This window comes from Scylla paramamosain, chromosome 10 (genome assembly GCF_035594125.1).
Source record: "Scylla paramamosain isolate STU-SP2022 chromosome 10, ASM3559412v1, whole genome shotgun sequence".
NCBI lineage: Eukaryota > Metazoa > Arthropoda > Malacostraca > Decapoda > Portunidae > Scylla > Scylla paramamosain.
Window position 1 is genome coordinate 7,222,501 of NC_087160.1, and position 21,231 is coordinate 7,243,731.

General features: G+C 41.8%; 1 long non-coding RNA gene and 3 other non-coding genes across 5 annotated transcripts in view; 3 read left to right on the forward strand and 1 right to left on the reverse strand.

The window, feature by feature from the left end:
- LOC135103979 (uncharacterized) overlaps positions 1–21,231 on the reverse strand; it is a 171,505-nt gene that overhangs the window by 38,890 nt on the left and 111,384 nt on the right. The gene's annotated exons all lie outside the window — the stretch shown is intronic.
- Positions 15,919–15,992, forward strand: Trnan-guu (transfer RNA asparagine (anticodon GUU)). Its single transcript has one exon. It is a non-coding gene; the product is annotated as a tRNA-Asn (tRNA).
- Positions 17,583–17,656, forward strand: Trnan-guu (transfer RNA asparagine (anticodon GUU)). Its single transcript has one exon. It is a non-coding gene; the product is annotated as a tRNA-Asn (tRNA).
- Positions 18,729–18,802, forward strand: Trnan-guu (transfer RNA asparagine (anticodon GUU)). The gene has a single exon. It is a non-coding gene; the product is annotated as a tRNA-Asn (tRNA).

Genomic DNA, 21,231 nt, shown 5'->3' on the forward strand with positions numbered 1-21,231 from the left:
TATTGTATTTTTCCTTTTCAGATGCTGTTTACTTTGGTTTCTGTGCCAGGTAATGTCATCAGGTAAGTATTCAAGGTAAGTGTGTGTTATGGTGAGTATTCATGTTGTTGTTAATATAGTGATGTTTGATTGTAAATAGGAGCTGGTGTGTTTTTATTTAAATAGGATATTGGTCTCTTAAACCATCCGTGTTCTTTAAATATTTCCTCTGATATGATATTTTTGATATTCGTCTATTTTTAGTTCATTAATAATTTTGTTTTTGAAAGTGTTGCCTCGTTCATGGTATATTACGTTTAATGGTTTTATGTGTGCATTATGATGTAGTTGTTCTGTTGTTTTTGTGTAAGGGTATTTTTCCTCTAAAGCAAATCTTAATGCCTTGTTCTGAATAATTTGTAGTTTAAGAGTAGCTGTTTTTGTGAGTGTATTGAGTGGGTAAGCAGGAAAAGTGAGCATAGGTATTACGCATGCTTTTACTGAGTGTAGCTTGATTTTGGTTGTGAGGCCGTGAAATCTTCCTGTGTTTCTTAGGGCAATGTTTGCTTTGGTCTGCATGTTTGCTACTTGGTTTTGTATACCTCTCTGGTTAAATTTTAAGCCCAGTATTTTTCCTTCTTTAGAGAAAGGAATCAAGGAGTTGTCTATGTATATTGGTTCTGTGTATTGTACTACTAGGGGGATTACTTGAAATTTAGTTGTGATTGTTTTTTATCTTCCATTTTTTCTCATAGTTATTAATTTTAATTATTTCTCTGTGTTTTCCTTGACATGAACTGTCTTGATTTACCAGGGTAACTGATTATTTGAGTTATATTGTCTGCATATATTATGTAACTGCAACCTGGGGAGGGTTGAGGTATGTCTGAGGTGAATAGTGTGTATAAGGTTGGGGAGAGGGAGCTTCCTTGTGGGACTCCGCTCTTTAATGAAATAGGTTCACCTGTGTGATTGTTGATTTTAATATGAGCGTGTCGCTTTTCTATGAATGAACATATTAGTTTTGTGAAGATGTCTGGCATATTTGTGTTGATTAGCTTATATATTAGGCCTCCATGCCATACTTTATCAAATGCTTTTGATACATCTCTTAAAGCTATAGAGCACTGGTGTTTCTTCCCTAATGTGTTTGCTATTGTTTCCGTTGTTATTGCTGTGGCTGTTTCCGTGCCTCTTGCCCGTCTGAATCCGTGTTGTGCTTGAGGGAGCATGTTATTTGATTCTGTGTAGTGTCTTAGTCTTTTGTTTATTATTTTTTCAAATATTTTACCTGGAACTTGTAGTAGCGAAATCGGTCTATAGTTCATTGGGTCTGTGGAACGTTTATTAGGCTTTGGTATTAGTTTGATTAATGCTGTTTTAAATTTGTTTGGGAAATACCCCATTGATAGACATTGGTTTATGATTTTTGCGTATATTTTTATTGCATTGACTGGTATATGGGGTCATTATAGATTTATTGATGTTGCTCCTACACTGATGATACCACCTTGCACTTATCCACGTCTTTTCGCAGATGTCTAACCATTAAGGAAGTCAACAGTCCACGCAGGGAAGCCATTGAACGCCTGAATTTTAAACTTTCTGATTTCTGATTGAGGCAGGGCAAACTTAATATTGTTCAATGCTTTAAAGACTCAGTCCCTCCATCTATCAACTCGACACGACCTTCCAGATAACAATTCCCTCCTCTTCAATGACACCCAACTGTCCCCCTTTTCTACACTGAACGTCTTCGGTTTGTCCTTTACTTATAATTTTAACTTGAAACTTATCCTTGTCCTTGTCCGCCTATGTATAGAGAATGCTACAAATGTATAGGGGGGTTTCATTCATACTGTTCTTTTAGACAGGGTGGAGTCAAATAGTTTCCGTCTTAACAACTCTCTTCTAACTGACTTTCTTCAGCCTGTCTCTCGTATTGTTGCATCTTTTGCTATCTTCTACCGCTATTTTCATGCTAACTGCTCTTCTGATCTTGCTAACTGCATACCTCCCCTCCTCCCACGGCTTCGCTGCACAAGACTGTTCTTTCTCTTACCCCGATTCTGTCCACCTCTCTAATGCAAGAAAGAGTTAACCAGTATTCTCAGTCATTCGTTCCTTTCTCTGGTAAACTCTGGAACTCCCATCCTGCTTCTGTATTTCCTCCTTCCTATGACTTGAACTCTTTCAAGAGGGAGGTTTCAAGACACTTATCCTTTAACATTTAATGACCACTTTTTGACTGTTCGGGAACCGGCACCTCAGTGAGCCTTTTTTTATTATAATCTTCTTGTCCTTGGCTGGTACCATTCCTACATAAAAAAAAAATAATAATAATAATAAACAATTAAATAAAACAGTAAGAAATATCGTAACGAAAAGGGAGGAAACGGACAGAAAGGTGCGAAAGGTGAAAGGGAAGGGAAGGAGAAAGGGAGGGACCCACGCTGGGTCAACACATCGCGGCTCTAGTCTCGGGAACGAGAATTTATTCAACCTACACGAATATTGAGGTGTGTGTGTGTGTGTGTGTGTGTGTGTGTGTGTGTGTGTGTGTGTGTGTGTGTGTGTGTGTGTGTGTGTGTGTGTGTGTGTGTGTGTGTGTGAGTGTGTGTGCGCGCGCGCTTAATAAAAAAAAATTTAAGGAATTCAAGACCGTATTGAACGTTAGTTCCCAAATATTACCAGATTATAGCATAATATTTTCTCAACTTGAAAAAAAAGAAAGGAAAACAGACAGACCGTTACCAGGAATCCACCCTCAGTATAATTATTTAGCTTTACACACAAGAAGACTGTCCATCACCTCCAACCCCTCGTCCTCGACCTCTTTCCTCACATCCTGCGTAGCTTAACCAATCTTGTTCTGTTCTTAACCAGTTATGTTGTGCATTGTCTTATTGATCAGGTTAGTGATTGTGATGACTTTGTAATAAGAACATAAGAACATAAGAAATAAGGGAAGCTGCAAGAAGCGACCAGGCTTACACGTGGCAGTCCCTGTATGAAACACACCTACTTATTTCCATCTGTTATCCCCATCCATAAACTTGTCTAATGTGATATGTGTGAATCTCTTTAATTTAGTTTCCTTTTTCATGCAGGAATACGTATGTCTATGAGTTCAACTTTTCCTGTAATTTTTCTGTCGTTTTGTTACACTCCCCTGGAGCAGGGATGCATTATATATGAGTAAGAGTCATGAAAGAGTGAAGACACTGGTTAGGTTGCACTAATTGAAGCTGGACAGAACAGTGACTCAACAGGTAAAAGCAGAAACAGGCAAGGAGTGTACGAGTGAAAGGAGGGAAAGAGAGAAGACACTGGTCCACTCTTGTGATTGGTGGCGATCGTGGGATAAAAAGCTGACAGATCCAGCCCAAATCAAACTGAATGTTCTTGTTGCTGATTTTTGCATGAAGCACAACATTTTCATAATCACACAAAATGTCTGAACAAACTGAGAAAACCTCTACAAAGAAGAAAATGAAGAAGGGCTCCCGATTCCTCAGTGCGCTGAAGAAGCTCCTGCCCTGCTGCTGTTGCAAGGCGCAGCAACAGGACGAGGAGGCCGAAGAGTACATGGTAGCTGACAGCCCACGCCAGGATGATGGAGAGAAAGTCGATGTGTGTGAGGAGAGTGGCAGCCTGGCTGACAGCGGCTCGGAGACGGCCCAGTCACTGCAAGTGACTTGTGGACAGTCTCCTGACTGCGAGTCGGCCCAGAGCTTGCCTGAAGAATGCGTGGCGCTGGAAGATCCTGTGCGTGAGGCTGGCCAGAGCTCCTCTGACGATGAGTATGTGTCTGTGCCTGACGTGCAGACGTCGTCAAAGGAAGACGATGAATCCCCTCAAGAAGCGGTGTATGATGAATCCTTGATTGAGAGCATTTATGCTCTGATTGAAGAACCTCTGAAGCCATCAGCGACAGAGGACGTAAAGTGTGTTGAGGCGATGCCTTCACCGTCCGAGGAGCAAGGCAAGTCTGAGGCGCAGACAGAGCGCTGTGCTGCAAAACGTCGGCGACGCAAGAAGAAGAAGAAGAAGAAAGTGCGACACGAAGACGAGGACAATGGCGGCGAGTGGCAGTTGGTGTGTAAGAAACCAAAACGGAAGAAGAATGAGACAGTTCTCCAGGAAACCATCAAGCCCTCCAAGCCTGAGCCACAGCGCGTGTCCCGCAAGCCCAAAAAGCCACGCCGGGGCAACAAATGCCCTCAGGACGACCGTGACCGAGTGCGTCTGTCGTGGCAGGAGAACACAGTGGAGGTGGCGGTGCCGGTGCCGCCAAACAGACGGCGTCACGTCATCGGCACGCGGGGAGACACGATCCGTCAGCTGCAGCAGCAGTACCCCGCCGTGCGTGTGTCAGTGCCCCTTCCGCAGGACCTCGAGTCCCGGGAAGTAATAATCGAAGGGCCCAAGACACAGGCTGACGCCGTGGCGCTGCAAATCACCCTCCGCCTGCAGGCAATAGAGGAGAAGCTGCGCGAGGCAGAGCAGCGGCGCCAGGAGAAAAAGAGAGCGGTGCTAAAGGTGGAGGTGGCACCCGACATGCGGCGCCACGTGGTGGGTCCTCGAGGCGAGACGCTCAAGAGGCTGGCACAGGAACACCCCTCCGTCAGGGTGACGGTGCCGCCCCCCAGCGACACTCGGACCGCCAGTGTGCGCATTACGGGGCCACGCAATGAGGCAGCCGTTGTCGCAGACTGTATCAGGGCCTGTGTGCAGGCTGCAGGCCACCAGCAGCTGCAGCGGCAGCCCAACAAGGGAAAGCAGTGAGGAGGCAGCGCACTAACTACTGCACCCCTTCATTACAAGGACATAGCAATTACACCACGCTAGACTGGTTTAGGCTTAGCTAGGTTAGGTTAGGTTTAGGTTAGGTTAGGCTTAGTCATATATGTCAAGATAACTTTGTGTGGCAATCACATTGAGAGTATTTCCGAGAATATCCAGTGACTGGTTTAGGAGCTACAGGCGGCCGTCATCACAGGGGAGCGCATATACTGCCAGAGGAAAAAATGCGACCCGGCACGCTAAGGCCCTGCAGCACGCGTCCTCACTTTCAAATGAATAAAAAAATTAATTAATTATAATTGATAAAATAGAATAGAAAAATATTAAAATAAAATAAATAACAAAAATACATATAATAAACAAATGATAACTGAATAAGAGGAAAACGTAATAAAAATTAGAATAAAAATTACTATCGGAAATGAATAAATAAATATAAATAAATATAGTAAGTAAAATATAATTTAAATTGAAAAAGAATATAAGTAAATTAAATTAGTTCAATAAATCAATTAAAAATAAATGAATTCACTGAAATAAATGAATAAACAATAAGTAAATAATCAATCAATAACAAAGAAATAGATGATAAAGAAAAAATAATAATAATCAATATTTAAAAAGAATGAAAAAAAAAACTGCAAGAATAGGATGCGCTACACTGAGGAATTGCATTGAACGGTAATTAAAAAAAAAAATAATAATAATAAAAAACAGCGCATTACTCTAGTGTTAAGCGAGAGAAATATTCCCTCTACCCGCCACGGCCTGGATGTTGCCTTCTCAGCCTTTGGTGTGGCTCAGGCAGAGCAGCGGCGCCTTCTCCTTCAGTCTCCCGCCACGACCGTCACCACTCGGCCGCGTCTAACTCTCGTGATGGCATTTCCCAAACACAACGGTCGACTGGCGCTCTTATCTCTTGTGCGTTTCCTCCAGTACATTTAGAAAATTAAATAATTCAACTGCTAAAAACTCTACCTTGGATGATGATTCAGGGCTTGTTCCTCCCTCTTCTCCACTCTCTGACTACTTCATGCTACCTATTAAGATCCTTCACAATGATGTTTTCCATACACTCCCTGGTCTTAACCCTCGGAAGGCTTATGGACCTGATGGGATTCCTCCTATTGTTCTCCGAAACTGTGCCTCCGTGGCTCAACATCTACCTCTCCTTCTTGCTGGAAGTTTGCCTACATTCACCCTGTTCCTAAAAAGGGTGACCGTTCTTATCTCTCAAACAACCGGTCTGTTGTTTTAATTTCCTGCTTCTCTAAACTATTTTTAATCTATCCTCAACAGGAAGATTCTTAAACATCTATCACTTCACAACATTATATCTGATCGCGAGTATGACTACTGGTTCCGTGTCAGAGATCCGTCTGTGTGTACTGAGCGAATAACAGAGGTGATAGTGTCTGGCATGAAAGCGTACATTCCTCACTCTTTCTCTCCCTCTAAACTTTCCAAACTTTGGTTTAACACAGCCTGTTCTCGTGCTATACATGATAGAGAGGAATCCCACAAAATGGTATTTGAGCCTTCCATCACCAGAATCTCATGCACTTTATATTTCTGCCGGGAATCATGCCAAGTCTGTTCTCCAACTAGCCAAAAAACCCTTCATTAATAGAAAGTGTTAAAATCTTTCAAGACCTAACTCCCCCTCGTGACTTCTGGCATGTAGCCAAAAAACATCTCCAATAACTTTGCTTCTTCTTCTTTCCCTCCATTATTTTAACCTGGTGGCTCTACTGCTATCTCATCTACTTCTAAAGCTGAACTCTTCGCTCAAACCTTGCTAAAAACTCTACCTTGCATGATTAAGGGCTTGTTCCTCCCTCTCCTCCACTCTCTGACTACTTCATGTTACACATTAAAATCCTTCGCAATGATGTTTTCCATGCCTTCGCTGGCCTTAACCCTCGGAAAGCTTATGAACCTGATGGGGTCCCTCCTGTTGTTCTCCGAAACTGTCCCTCCATGCTTGCACCTTGTCTAGTCAAACTCTTTCAACTCTGTCTATCAACATCTACCTTTCCTTCTTGTTGGAAGTTTGCCTACATTCAGCCTGTTCCTAAAAACAGTGACCGTTCTAATTTCTCAAACTACCGTCCTGTTCCCTTAATTTCATACCTCTCTTTTTTTTTTTTTTTATCTCTCTCTTCAACAGGAAGATACTTAAACATCTATCACTTCAGAATCTTCTATCTGATCACCAGTATGGGTTCCGTCAAGGCCGCTCTTTCTTCTGACTTTCCTTACTGATTCTTGGTCATCCTTTTTTAGGGATTTTGGTGAAACTTTTGCTGCTGCTTTTAGACATGTCTAAAGTTTTTGACAGAGTCTGGCACAAACCTCTGATTTCCAAACTACCGTCCTAAAACTTCTATCCTTCTCTTTGTAACTTCATCTCAAGTGTCCTTTCTGACCGTTCTATTGTTGCTGTGGTAGACATTCACTGTTCTTCTAAATCAATTAACAGTGGTGTTCCTCAGGGTTCTGTCCAGTCACACACTCTCTTCCTACTATTCATTAATGACCATCTAAACCAAACTTCTTATTATATTGCCTAAGTATTCTCCATAGTTAATCTTTCTATAATGTACTTTGGCATGTATTATTCTTAGCTAAAAGTAGCTTTTCCCTTGCCTTATTTATGTAATTAGAGGGTTATAATTATGAATATATTCATGTAGTGTGAGTGCGGTCAACCCGCCCATATTTCTACTGTCAGCACTTTTGAAGGCGCTAAGCGTCCCTTGAGCCGGCTCCGGCAGTCTTTTGCCAGGGCGTAACGCTGTACCACGTAGAGGACATCCGTTGTCCTGTACACGCCACACTCTTCTCCCAGAACTCTGTAGATATATCTAAATATACATATTTTTATACGTTCACCTTTGACATTCACCTGAAAACCACAGAAACTCACCACGAGTGACCTTACCTAGTACATAAAGGTAAGGAAGTAATGAACAGTGTCCAGCGGTAATTGATAGTTCAGACCACACTGGAAAAAGATATGCGGAATGTAATGTGTACAAGTGGTAGTGTACATATGTTCCTACCACGAGATAACCTTTAAATTTAGTGGGAGTAGAGCATGGTAGAGAAAAAAATAAAAAAGGAACGAAATGCAGAGATGCGAAGTGTTATGGGGGGTGATGATGTGTATATGAGTTTTCTAGGTTTGGTTTATCAGCTTCGTTTAGGTAGGGAAGTATAAAAGAAAAGATGGTGATGGCGACTGACTGACATGAGAACAGGGTTGCGTGGATCATCCTGAAGGACACCGCCATGTTCTTTCCCTCAGTGAAGTCTGATTAGCTCCAGGGAAGACGAGGGCGGCAGGAAAAAAGTGTGTGGCGGGCAGAAAGGTGTTTGCGGCAGCTGGTAATGGAGGGTGGAGGAGAGACGCAAATGAGTGATTGGGAGTGACTGGAGGGAAAGGAAGATGAGAGAGAAGTTAAGAAGGAAGAGGAAGTTGGGGATCTCTTTGATGAAGAGGACGGAAGGCGAGACAGCGGGTGAGGAAAAGGAGTGGAGGAGAAGGGTGTGGTAGGTTTAACTTAATGATATATAAGAGTTGTGGTGGAGACACTTTGTGCTATATAGGAAATGAGGTGGTGCAGGGCATGTGTGGTGGGGGACTGCGTGGTGGAAGGGACTGTGTGGTGAAGGGTATGTGTGGTGGAGGTGTGTGTGGTGGAGGGCATGTGTGGAAGAGTGAGTGTATGGTTGCAGAGACGTGTGGTGGAGGGGCTGTGTGGTGGAGGGTGTGTGTGGTGGAGGGGACGTGTGGTGCAGAGCTGTGATAGAGAGGCTGTGTGGTGTTAATCTCGCACCTTCAGAATTCCTTCCTTGCTTACACGGATATGCTAATTAATTATCTTTGTTAATTAATTTTACATATTCTCAAAGTGGCGCTGAAAGTCTCGTGGAGAAGGAAGAGGATGAGGGTCAGCACCTCTTATTATCAATATGAAGAGTAATTCTTTATTCAGTGTACGAAAAATTCAGAGTAATTATTTTCATTTTTTCCAAATTAAAAATTACGTATAACAATTATGATAATGAACTAGAGACATTTGACATCAAAATTACATATAACATTTTGATCTCAGCTTATTGTTTCGGGAATTTTATTAATTCAGTAAATGTATTTGACTTGCTAACTGACAAAAAAATAAATATATCAGAGTTGGTTGAATTTACTCAACATTACACATAATTTACTGTGTGTGTGTGTGTGTGTGTGTGTGTGTGTGTGTGTGTGTGTGTGAATGAAAAACAAATTATTATTCCCACTAACCATTCATTAATTCATTGTCACGACAAGAAAAGAAAACGAAAAAAAAAAAACACTAAAATTACGTTGAAAAAGGCTCGTAGCACAAACCAGATGAGAAGGGCAATTAATGATTCACGTCACACCTGCACCTCACTGGCACTTCCTCATCAAGACTTCTTAATTATTCAACTAGTAAAACGCATTGATATGGCATGAACCAGCGTCGTTATACACCCAACAAAATAACGTTCACTAAGATCATCTAGCAATGCCTTGAAACTAAAATACTTGTGCCATCATATATTGTAAGTTTTGTTTCAATCGGCCGGGTAGTTACAGGGATATAAGCTTTTGGGTAACGTAACGGTCGTGCCGGAACAGAGCTGCTAACGTACAAAAAACATCCACTTGAGACTAACTTCACTCCGCTTGTAATAAATATATACACAACACTTTACGTATACATCGTGGAAAATTGTTAACTTTTAGTGTACTGTGATTCTTTCACTGAAGGAATCGGATGAAACATTTGTAGATACATTAGATACAGACACAAGGCAGCAAGTGTAATTGCCTTGTGTGTTCTAATTCACTTAAGCGAGACTATTATTTATTGATGATCATAAGCTGAGGTGTGTGTGTGTGTGTGTGTGTGTGTGTGTGTGTGTGTGTGTGTGTGTGTGTGTGTGTGTGTGTGTGTGTGTGTGTGTGTTTTAATTCCATTTAATTCTAATCTTTTATCTGATCGAAAAATTTCAACTTTTGAAGTGAAAAGCACAACATTCACCTCTGTGAACTTGGCAGACTTGACAGGAGAGACGAACTATAGATTAGAATACACAAGAAGCTACAGAAAGCCAGCTGGGTTTCAAGAACAAGTCCCTATATGAAATATACCTACCTATATTCATGTCTGTTGTGGGTTGCAAAGTTGCAATATTGCTTAGACTGAATACTCAATGGGATACAGTATACATTAATAACTTTCTTATTCTAATTTGCTAAAACTAAATACAACAAATTTTCCGGAATACTACGTTACACAACCGCAAAATGCACTTCAGTATACTTCAAGATTCATGTATGATTATTACGCATGAAGCGTTCAGCAATACATCAACATTCAATAATTATCAGAATAATCAGTAAGTCACTTTTCACTTCAAAACATATTACCCAACATCGTAATAAAAAAACAACAAAATACTCCTAACTTCAACACATCATAACACATCAACAGTACCCTCCAACGCGAGGTAACGTGCTGCCTCTTGGGCCCGTGAGCCTCCGTTAGCCATCAGTGACGTCATCACCATCAAAAAAACTTGTTCTGTTAGCTTACGTAAGCTAACGTAAAGCTTTTTGAAACGTGCCCCTGGTCATACGGCGTTCGCCTGCACACGCCACACCAAGTGACGCGCCACCGTGATGGTTGCGGCGAGTGACATGTTGCTATAAATGACTGCGTTTTCAATATGTGGAGATTTATCTGTATTCTGATCACACTATCGTGTTCAGGAGAGTTTTTTCCAATTTAATGTAATAATATATTTCAGCATTCAATGATTAACTGTTGAAAATAGCGGGCATAAGTAAAACATGCTATAAACATTTTTTTACATCTTCACAGTTCAACTCGTCGTAATACCATTTTCTTTTTTGTTTTGTCATACATCTTGATCCCACAGTCATTGATGAGTCTGACGGTGTCAAACAAAACTGGTTATCTCGTATATGAAGTGAGTTATGGCATATAATTCGCGAGAGAGAGAGAGAGAGAGAGAGAGAGAGAGAGAGAGAGAGAGAGAGAGAGAGAGAGAGAGAGAGAGAGAGAGAGAGGAGAATATAAGAAGGAAGTGGAGGCTGGGAGTCCCCATTTGATGAAGAGGACGAAAGGTGAGACGGCGGGTGTGAAGAGAGAGTGGTGGAGAAGGGTGCAGTCACTGTTGTGTGTGTGGTGAATGATTCTATACTGTCATATATACTAGAAGTTGTGGTGGAGGCGCTGTGTGGTGAAGGGACTGTGTGGTGGAAGCGTTGGGTGGTGGAGGCGCTGTGTGGAGGAGGGGCTGTGTGGTGAAGGCACAGTCCTGTGGAGGGGCGGTGTGGTGGAGGGGCGGTGTGGTGGAGGCGCTGTGTGGTGGAGGCGCTTTGTTGTGGAGGGGTTGTGTAGTGGAAGGGCAGTGTGGTTCAGGCACTGTGTAGGGGAGGGGCAGTGTGGTGGAGAGGCTGTGTGGTGGAGAGGCTGTGTGGTGGAGAGGCTGTGTGGTGGAGGCGCTGTGTGGTGGAGGCGCTGTGTGGTGTTTATTGGCGTTAATGTCATAACTTCAGAAGTTCCTCGCAGCCTAACAAGGGGACGCTAATTAATTTTCCTTCTTAACTCATTTTATATATTCGCGAGGTGACGTTGCGAGTCACTGGGAGGAGGAGGGGGGAGGAAGAGAAGTAGTAGAAGGATCAACATCTTTCATCCTTAATAAAGGGTGTAATTTTTTATTCACTGCACCAAGAATTCAGAGTGTAATTTCTTATAATTTTATGAAATTAAGAGTAGCGTTTAATAGCCGAAGAATGATAATGAACTGAAGATGTTTGTTTCAGAATGGTGGTTTTAACATAGGTTGATAAATTGTCAATAAATGTTTTCGACTCATTCTATGACGAAAATTAGGTAAAGAAGCTATGCCATGTTATCTTGATTACTGCTCTAACTTTTTTTCTTTATTAATTTCGACAACATTGGTCATCGTATATTTGTCTTCCAATCTGTGGAGCATAAACATCATCTCGCCTCGTCTCCTCTAAACCCAAGCTATTCCTGATCGAAATCCAGGAGTCTGAGACCACTGACAGCAAACTCTTTTATATTACTTCTTACTTTCACTATTCTTAATTTCGATTGAAAGGTGGCTGTTGCGTCTACGTGGACAATGATATAACAAAGTGGAGGAACTTCCGACACTATGCGAGTAAGCCTGCTATGTGGGAGGACCTGAGCCGATACTAGTTTGATTTTCTCAGCAATGGCCATTGCTTCTGTGTCAGACATCTCTGTGCGTATGACGCGTAACTGGCACGAAGTACTATTTTTTCAAACTTCTAAGCTCGTAAACCATGGTTCAACTTTGATTGTTCTTGAGCTGTCCAGGATAGAGGCGGAGCACAGACGATACTATAATAGCCTTCCATCTTTATATTTCTACCCAGAATCATGCCAAAAGTGTTTCCAAACTTGCCAAACCGTCCTTCATCGATAAAAAAAAAATGTCAAAATCTCGCGAGTTCTTCTCTCCATGACTCGGCATCTAGCCAAAAACATCGACATTTTTTCTTCATCTCCGCCGCCTCTATTTTATTTTGATGACTCCACGGCAATCTCCTTTATCGCTAAAGTTGAACTCTTCACTCAGACCTTTGCTGATAACTCCACACTGAATAACTGTAGGCATGTTCCTCCTCCACCTCTCTCCTCTGGCTATATGCGTTATAGTAATTATTTGTAACAATGTTTTCTGTTAACTCTGGTCTTCACCGCCAGTTTGTCTACATTCAACGTTCTTTTTTCTTTTAAGAACTGTGACCGTCCCAATTCTTCAAACTACCTACCAAGAGTTATGACTTCCTGTCTTTCTAATCAAAGCTTCTCCTCAGCAGAGAGATTCTAGCATAAATCATTAGATATTTCTAAGGTTCCTATATACTATAGAGTTTTCATTAATCTCTCTGCACCTTTATCTCAAGTTTTTTCTTCTGGCCTTTTTTTTTTTTTTATCGCTACAGTGCGGCCACCGTTCTTCTAGACTTATTAACAGTGGTTTTCCATAACCACTGTCCTATTCCATCCTGTTCCTATCATTCATAGGAAATTCTCTCAGTCGAAGTCCCTGTCTTATCTGCTCGGACTCTTATGACTCTACCCTGAAATTTTCAACGTCATTTGGTCAGAAGCCACAGAACGCCTAACTTTTGATCTTTATATACTTTGAACTGTGAGAGGTAAACCTTGTGCTGTCCGTTGCCTCTAAAACTGAATTCTTTCATCTATCTACTAAACACAACCTAGTAAACTATTCTCTCTCTTTTCATTAACATTCATCAATCACCTTCCTCTCCAATGACTGTTCTTCACTGAAACTCGAAGATATACCGTAGTCTCAAGTTATGGGCAAAGACACACCAAACACAAATCTGAGAAGACATTCCCAAAGCAACGGAAAGAAAGAAAAAAGAAAAAATACATACACCCCACCCATCCACCCACCCACCCACCCACACACACGAGCCTTATTCCCCCCCCTGTAATTACATTTAATCCTCCTCAGTTGCAGCAAGGCGTGCGTGACTAACGGTGCCAGGGTCAAGGTGGAGGGGACTTGATGAGAACGATAATAAGGTAGGCAAGCGGCAGAGAAGAGGTAGTGGAGGGAAGGTGGAAACTGGCTTAGTGATGGTGATCGTAGTGATGGTGTTGGTGGGGGTGGTGGTGGTGAACGCAAGCAAGAAGCAATTGGTTGGAGCGCGGAGAAGGACAAGGTAGTGAGGAGGAATGTGGCTGTGAGGTGACGGCTCTTGCAAGGTAAATTATGTATTCACAAGCGTCAACTGGGGGAATGAGGAAGGCGAGAAGTGGAAAGGTGAGATGGTGCAGGAAGAAGGGAGGGAGTGGGTGGGGATGAGGGTTGAGTTTGGGTGGGGAAAAGGTGGACTGAGGGAGGGATGTATGTGGATTGAGTGACTAATGAGGGGTAGAGGGGAAAGGACAACTGGAGTACGGTGGAGAATAAATGCATAATCTGATTTCTTGTTCACTGCACCGTGCCCCGTATACTGAAACGACTATTTTCAAGCCACAGAGATGATTAGCTGGGTTCTCTAGAGTGTTTTTCCTGTTAGTGATACAGAAATTTTCTTAATCTGTCACTAGAACATAGGAAAACTAAAAACACCCTCAAAATCATGTGTAACTTGAACTAGATCCTTTCAAGAGTAGTGAAGGTGTGGCCCAGGTGTTTCAGAATATGGTCGTATGTGACCCAAGGCTTCAGTGACAGGTGGTAAGGCGGCGTGAGGGCTTGGGGACGTGGAAGGCATCGAAACCTGGAGCGTCACACACACTTAATTGAGAGGCAAAATCAACGTTCAAACTTTCCGTGCAATATTATATATAATTTTTTCTACATTTAATTAAAAAGTCACGACTAGGGTCTGCAGTCCTGGTGTAATTTTTTCTCACACCAACGAAATGTTCTCGTTAAATGAAAATTAATAAGTTGGTACACTAATTGAATTTCTGCCTCCGACTGGGAAAAAAAAGTGAAAATGGTACAGGTGTTGGTGGCGCTGGGCCCTGACAGTGGCGGGAGACGAAGCAGGAGTGGCGTCCCGTGGAGAGTACCAACGAGGTTACATAACTACTGGATTACCAGACCCCATAACGTCATAAAGGTTAAGCACACACACACACACAAACACAAACACAAACACACACACACACACACACACACACACACACACACTTTTCTTAAGCCATAAAAGGTGACCATCAAGGAAAACGACTCCAGTAACATCTCATATTCCTGAATGACAGAACACTGCCTTCATGCCACCCATCACCTCCAACAAAGGTGTAAAAATCTGCCTTTCCATTCATAATATAAAAAGAAGAGCAACTTTCCAAAACTTGATAAAGGTTTATGATCACATAAGATAAAGAGAATTTGTTGGGTGGCCTGGAAGAGACGGGCTGCTTCCGGAGATAAGTAGAGAAAGTTGGATGAAATTTTATCTTGGAGCGGAACTGTTAAATGCTAATGATGGTTATGATGAAGACGGCAACCTGTATTGATTGAAAGGGAAATATGATTTGATTGATAAAGAAATTAATTTAAAGATTTTAAGCTGAACGTGAAAGAATACACCAAACATACAAACTTAGTTATTGTTGCGGGAATAGGTGTTCTGAGATAGACAATAAGAAAGCAATAAAAGTGACAAAAAAGAAAAAGAACTAACCAGGAAGAAGACAAACAAATTATGAAGGAGGGAACGGCAGTAAAAGATAAGGGACTGAGAAACTATCAAAAGTAAAATATATATATATATATATATATATATATATATATATATATATATATATATATATATATATATATATATATATATATATATATATATATATATATATATATATATATATATATATATATATATATTAAAGTCATACAGAAAAAAAAAGTGGTGACGATCACAAAAAAAACATCGATAACCAAAGCACACACACACACACACACACACACACACACACACAGACATCCACTAAAAAAAAATCAAGCATTCCATAGAGGAGAATGGTTGGAACAGAATGCATATTCTTCTAATACGAACTGTACACTGCTGCTTGGTGTGAGTGTAGGCGTGAAGGTGGAGACAGACTGACGAAAACTGATGATGACCGAAAGATGATAACAAAGAGAATGACTTTCTTTTTTTTTTATGTAGAAGGGGCACTGTTAATGACTGAAGGTGACTGGCAAAGATTGAATGAGGCAGATTGGGACTGACGATGACCAACGAGTACTGACTGACTGACGCACCTAATACTGTTTCACGGTGCACCATTTCTCTTCCAGCAATAGCATCCCTCCTGTCCATTCCTCCCTCCCTCTCTAAACCTTCGTGAATGTACTTCCTTCAGTCTTTCATTTCTTCTTCCCTTAACTCTTTTTCTTTTCTTGCCTTTCTTTCTATATCCTGTTTCTTATTTCTTTTCCTTGTCGTTTTTTTTTTGTTTTTTTTTCCTATTCCTCAACCATTCTTGTCTCATACCTCGATGTCACTTCCAGTACGCCTCCGTGGCACAATCGGTTAGCGCGTTCGGCTGTTAACCGAAAGGTTGGTGGTTCGAGCCCACCCGGGGGCGTTACATTTTGTAGTAATCAGGGAGTAAAGTAAAAGATCACACTACGATGGATTAATGAACCTGTATAAAATGTTATGAAACTGTATGCAATCTTATGCAATTACCCTTAGTTTCCTTATCTTACAAATGAGCCGTGACGACAACACCTGATTGCTGTTATTAAAGCTATCAATCCAAGACGCACCGCCACTGTAATAGTCAATCAAGGGGAGTGTGCTGACAGTTAGATGGACGGAGAGAAGCGCGAGGAGTATTGCTATATTATGTGCTGTTAGCTCTCTCTAATAATAACAGCATTTAATTCAATAAATATACTTATCTTAGAACAACTAGTCTCTCTCTCTCTCTCTCTCTCTCTCTCTCTCTCTCTCTCTCTCTCTCTCTCTCTCTCTCTCTCTCTCTCTCTCTCTCTCTCTCTCTCTCTCTCTCTCTCTCTAAACTTCGTGTAGTAATAGAGAAATGGGATCACAAACCATTTCCTCAGGTATACGTAGTCACCTGTCGCCCACGAAATTGTCCTGCTACTATCAGTCATGCCGCCCACAGATAAGGAAAGTAATTAATGCGAAAGAAACAGACGATTTCCAGGGAAAGGAAGTAAGTTATGCTTTGTGGCTTTCCATATAATCAATATCCTTTTAAAATGTGTCACTGTCATAAGCGTGCACACACACACACACACACACACATACATTTTCTTCAATAAGTCATAAAAGACAGCTGTCAAAGAAAACGATTCCTGGAGTATCTTTACACACACACACACACACACACACACACATACATTTTCTTCAATAAGTCATAAAAGACAGCTGTCAAAGAAAACGATTCCTGGAGCATCTTTTCACATTCCCGAATGATGGAACACTACTTCGATGGCAACTTCCACCACCCACGCACCAGAGTTACAAAACCTTGCCCCTACAGTATAAAAAGATAAGAAAAATCTAACACACACACACACACACACACACACACACACTTGTGTCCACCGAAGGGAAATCAAGCCTTCCAGTGAGGAGAAATGACTGGAATAAGACTTCATTAAGATGAAAACTATTCAATATAAGTTTCCAGTGCACCGACTCCTAGTAATCGTAGGTATTTCATTGGTGCGAGTGGTTGATCAATATGCATGAATGGGTGGTCTTGGCTGTGACTAAGAGACACTAACAGACTATGACTGAAACTGATGTTGACTGATAGTGACTGACAGAAACTGTGAATGATAAAAGACTGACCGATGGTGACAAAGTCATGGAAACTGGATGTAAGGGACTGAGACTGAGACTGACGGTGACTAACTAGTAAGTGACTGAGTGTCCCGCTCCTGACGTTGCTTTACAACACACCATTTCCTCTCCATCAGTGGCATCCCTCCTGTCCCTCTCTTCTTTCCTCTAATCTTGGGCGCACGTGCTTCCTTTGCTGCTTTCTTCCGTCTCACATTTTCTCCTTTCAACTTCAAACTTTTCTCTTTTGCTATCTTCTTTCCACCAAATCATTATTCTTTCTTTTTTCTTGTTTCCTTTGTCGTTTCACTAATTCTTGAACCCTTCTTCTCTCATATCTCGGTATCATGATCAGTACGCCTCCGTGGCACAATTGGTTAGCGCGTTCGGCTGTTAACCGAAAGGTTGGTGGTTCGAGCCCACCCGGGGGCGTTACATTTTGTAGTTACCAGGGAGTGAAGGAAATATCCTTGGTCTGAATTATCAGACCAAGATCTCATCTCGCTAACCACGGCTTCGCTGCGCAAGACTTTCTACTTCCTTTCACTCCTATTATGACCACTTCTCTGATGCAAGAGTAATAAGTATTCTCAATCATTCATCACCTTTTTTTTTCTGGTAAACTATGGAATTCCTTGTCCTACTTCTTTACCCTCTCCTTCCTGTGACTTCAACTCTTTCATGCGGGAGGTTTCCAGACACTTATCCTTTCATTTTCGATTATCGTTTTGACTTTCTTTTAGGGACTGACATCTCATGGTGCCATCTCTTTCGTTCTCTATGTTGCCTTTGCTCAGTGCCCCTCTTACATAATAAAACACACACACACACACACACACACACACACACACACACACACACACACACACACACTTGCGTTTACTGAAAAGAAAAAAAATCAAGTTTCCCAATGAGGAGAAGTGACTGCAACAAGACTTCTAGTCAGGCAATACACACTGTCCTAAGTGAATGTTATTCCTGCAGTACCCCGCCTCTTGTTGATCGTGAGCGTTTGATTGGTACGAGTGGAGACCTGAAAGGTGAAAGGGAGGGGTGAGCTATGCACATGAAAGGCTTTACCTTCCTCACTGACTGAGACTGATGGTGACTGACAGACTATGACTGACACTGATAGTGATTAACGGAGCCTGAATGCCAAAGACTGCCCGACGGTGACCGATGTTTATTGACGGAGACTAAATGAGAAAGACTGGGACTGACGGTGACTAACTGGTACTGACCTAATGTTGCTCCACAACACACTATTTCTCCTCAATCAGTGGCATCCTCCTGTCCCTCTTTCCTTTCCCCTAATCCTGTACGTACGTGTTTCCTTTGTCGCTTCCTTCCGGCTCTCATTTCTCCTTCTTTCGACACCAAACTTTTTCCTTTCGCAGTCCTTCTCTGCAACATATTTTTCTTCTTTCTGTTCTAGTTATATTTTCTTGCTCCTTTCGTATTCTTCATCCCTTCTTTTCTCGTACCTCGGTGTCACCATCAGTACGCCTCCGTGGCACAATTGGTTAGCGCGTTCGGCTGTTAACCGAAAGGTTGGTGGTTCGAGCCCATCCGGGGGCGTTACATTTTAGGCAATTGAGGATGTGAAGGAAGGCTATTTATAGGCCTGAGTTAAGGACTAAACACCTTGTTTGTTGTTATCAAATTCGACGAAATGTTTTGTAATAAGCAATTACATATGTAGAGACTATTCGACTAAAGTTATCCCTCCACCATGAAACCACACTGTCCCAGCACAATAATAGTCAATCAAGAAAAGTCTGTCGGTAACAAGCTGGAGGGAGCGAAAAGCGAGAAGATTTGTGCTGTTGTGTGGTATCAGTTCACACTAATAGCAGCACGGAGCTCCACAAATGTCCTCATTATAAAAGAGCCGTTCACCAGGTGTCTCCTGGGTTACGTAACACATTTCCGGGTATCTCTTGTTCCTAAGTAGTCCTCCTATACATTCCTGTTTTATTACCTTCGCACACAGCTGTTGATTTCACATTCGATACTTTAATATTCAACTATCTCTCTCTCTCTCTCTCTCTCTCTCTCTCTCTCTCTCTCTCTCTCTCTCTCTCTCTCTCTCTCTCTCTCTCTCTCTCTCTCTCTCTCTCTCTTTTCGGCTGACTTGTTAAAATTTTATCCTTTCTCTCTATGAACTTTATGAACTTTATGTAGTAGATAAGAAGGATCACAAACTATTTCCTCAGGAGCACCTGGTCCCCTGTCACCCACAAAGTTGCCTTGCCATCAGTCACGCCACCGAAAGAAGCAGTCGGTATTCAGGGAGAGGGACTGAATTACGAAGCATTGTGACTCGGCAGGTACTCGGCAGATCCATTTTGTATGTCTCCCTGCCACACACACACACACACACACACACACACACACACACACACACACACAGGGAAGAAAATAAAATGTGCGTAATTACTATTTAATTAATGAGCTGAGTGACAAATTCCTGTTGATAAAAAAAATACGCAAAATATTTCTCAAATAAAAAAGATAAAATTTAGAAAAGTCAGCCGAAAGGAGAGAGAGAGAGAGAGAGAGAGAGAGAGAGAGAGAGAGAGAGAGAGAGAGAGAGAGAGAGAGAGAGAGAGAGAGGAAACAAAAACGTAGCAATATGAGGGTGGTGTTTGTCTGGCCAGGGGAGCGTGGAGGCGCAGGGGTCACGTCAGGGTTGTATGCTGGATTTCCCACGTGGCAACCCCCTCATCCGTTCTCAACTCCCCTATGTACGCCACAACGCGCCCCTACCCTCTGCTGCTGCGCTCATAACCCTCCAGTACCTACACTTCAAAATTTACTCTTACAAAATACCCCTCAAACTACATTCTCCTCAAAGTACAGTACTTAATCTCCCCTTGTATACCTCCTCCGACATCCTAATATCCTTTATATCCTAACTCAGTACTAACACAAGGCACTTTCCCCCACACGCTACACACTTCTCTCTCGTTCCTTTCAGTCAAAATTATCATGTACTTCCTCTAATGCAAAATGCAACTATACAGCAGCAGCAACAGCAGCAACAATAACAAGAATAGCAACAACAAAAACAAATTACAAAATGACAACAACAAAAACACAACAACAACAGTAGCAGCAGCAGCCCACCACCACCACAACCGCTACCACCACCACCAATGACAACAGCAATCACACACACACACACACACACACACACACACACACACACACACACACACACACACACACACATACACACATACACACACGCACACACACACACACACAAAATACTGCAACACTATTAAATATATCTCGTGTCACAGTCTCAGCAATTCCTCTTGCAGCGTACAGCATTCACAGCAGTATTACAACAATTATAAACATTTACATTTACAGCAAAATTAAATTACAAGAATAACTAACAGATGTACCATGCCTCACTGTCTTTATAAAATCTAAATTAAACTCAATCATCCTTATCTATTCCTCAATTACAGAAAACTAAGATTATACATTAAAGAAGGAGAAAAACATGTGTAAGAGATGATCATGTGGTGCATGAGCAAGGTGGTACAAGGACCCGACGAACTCAGTAGGCCAGTCTTCAGCGAGCTTGACGCGAGACAGGACGCGTACCCGACTCAAGAGACGGACGTGGAAATGGCATGGACACGAATAACGCCACGGAGCAAGGAAGAATATTAAAGATGACACGTTTGAGAGAGAGAGAGAGAGAGAGAGAGAGAGAGAGAGAGAGAGAGAGAGAGAGAGAGAGAGAGAGAGAGAGAGAGATGCGGACAATACTTTCCTTAGGTAATAAAAAAAGAAAAAAAAATCTGTATCTGTGGTTGTAATGACATAAGACTAAACAACATAATAAGTATTAGACTTGAATAGGAAATGAAATAAAAATACACTAAAATATTACGAGTCAAATGCTAAGGAGAAAATCAGCCATCATGGAGTATTCACCAAAGAAAATATAAAAAAGAAAAAAATAAGAAAAGAAAAAAAAAATTCAT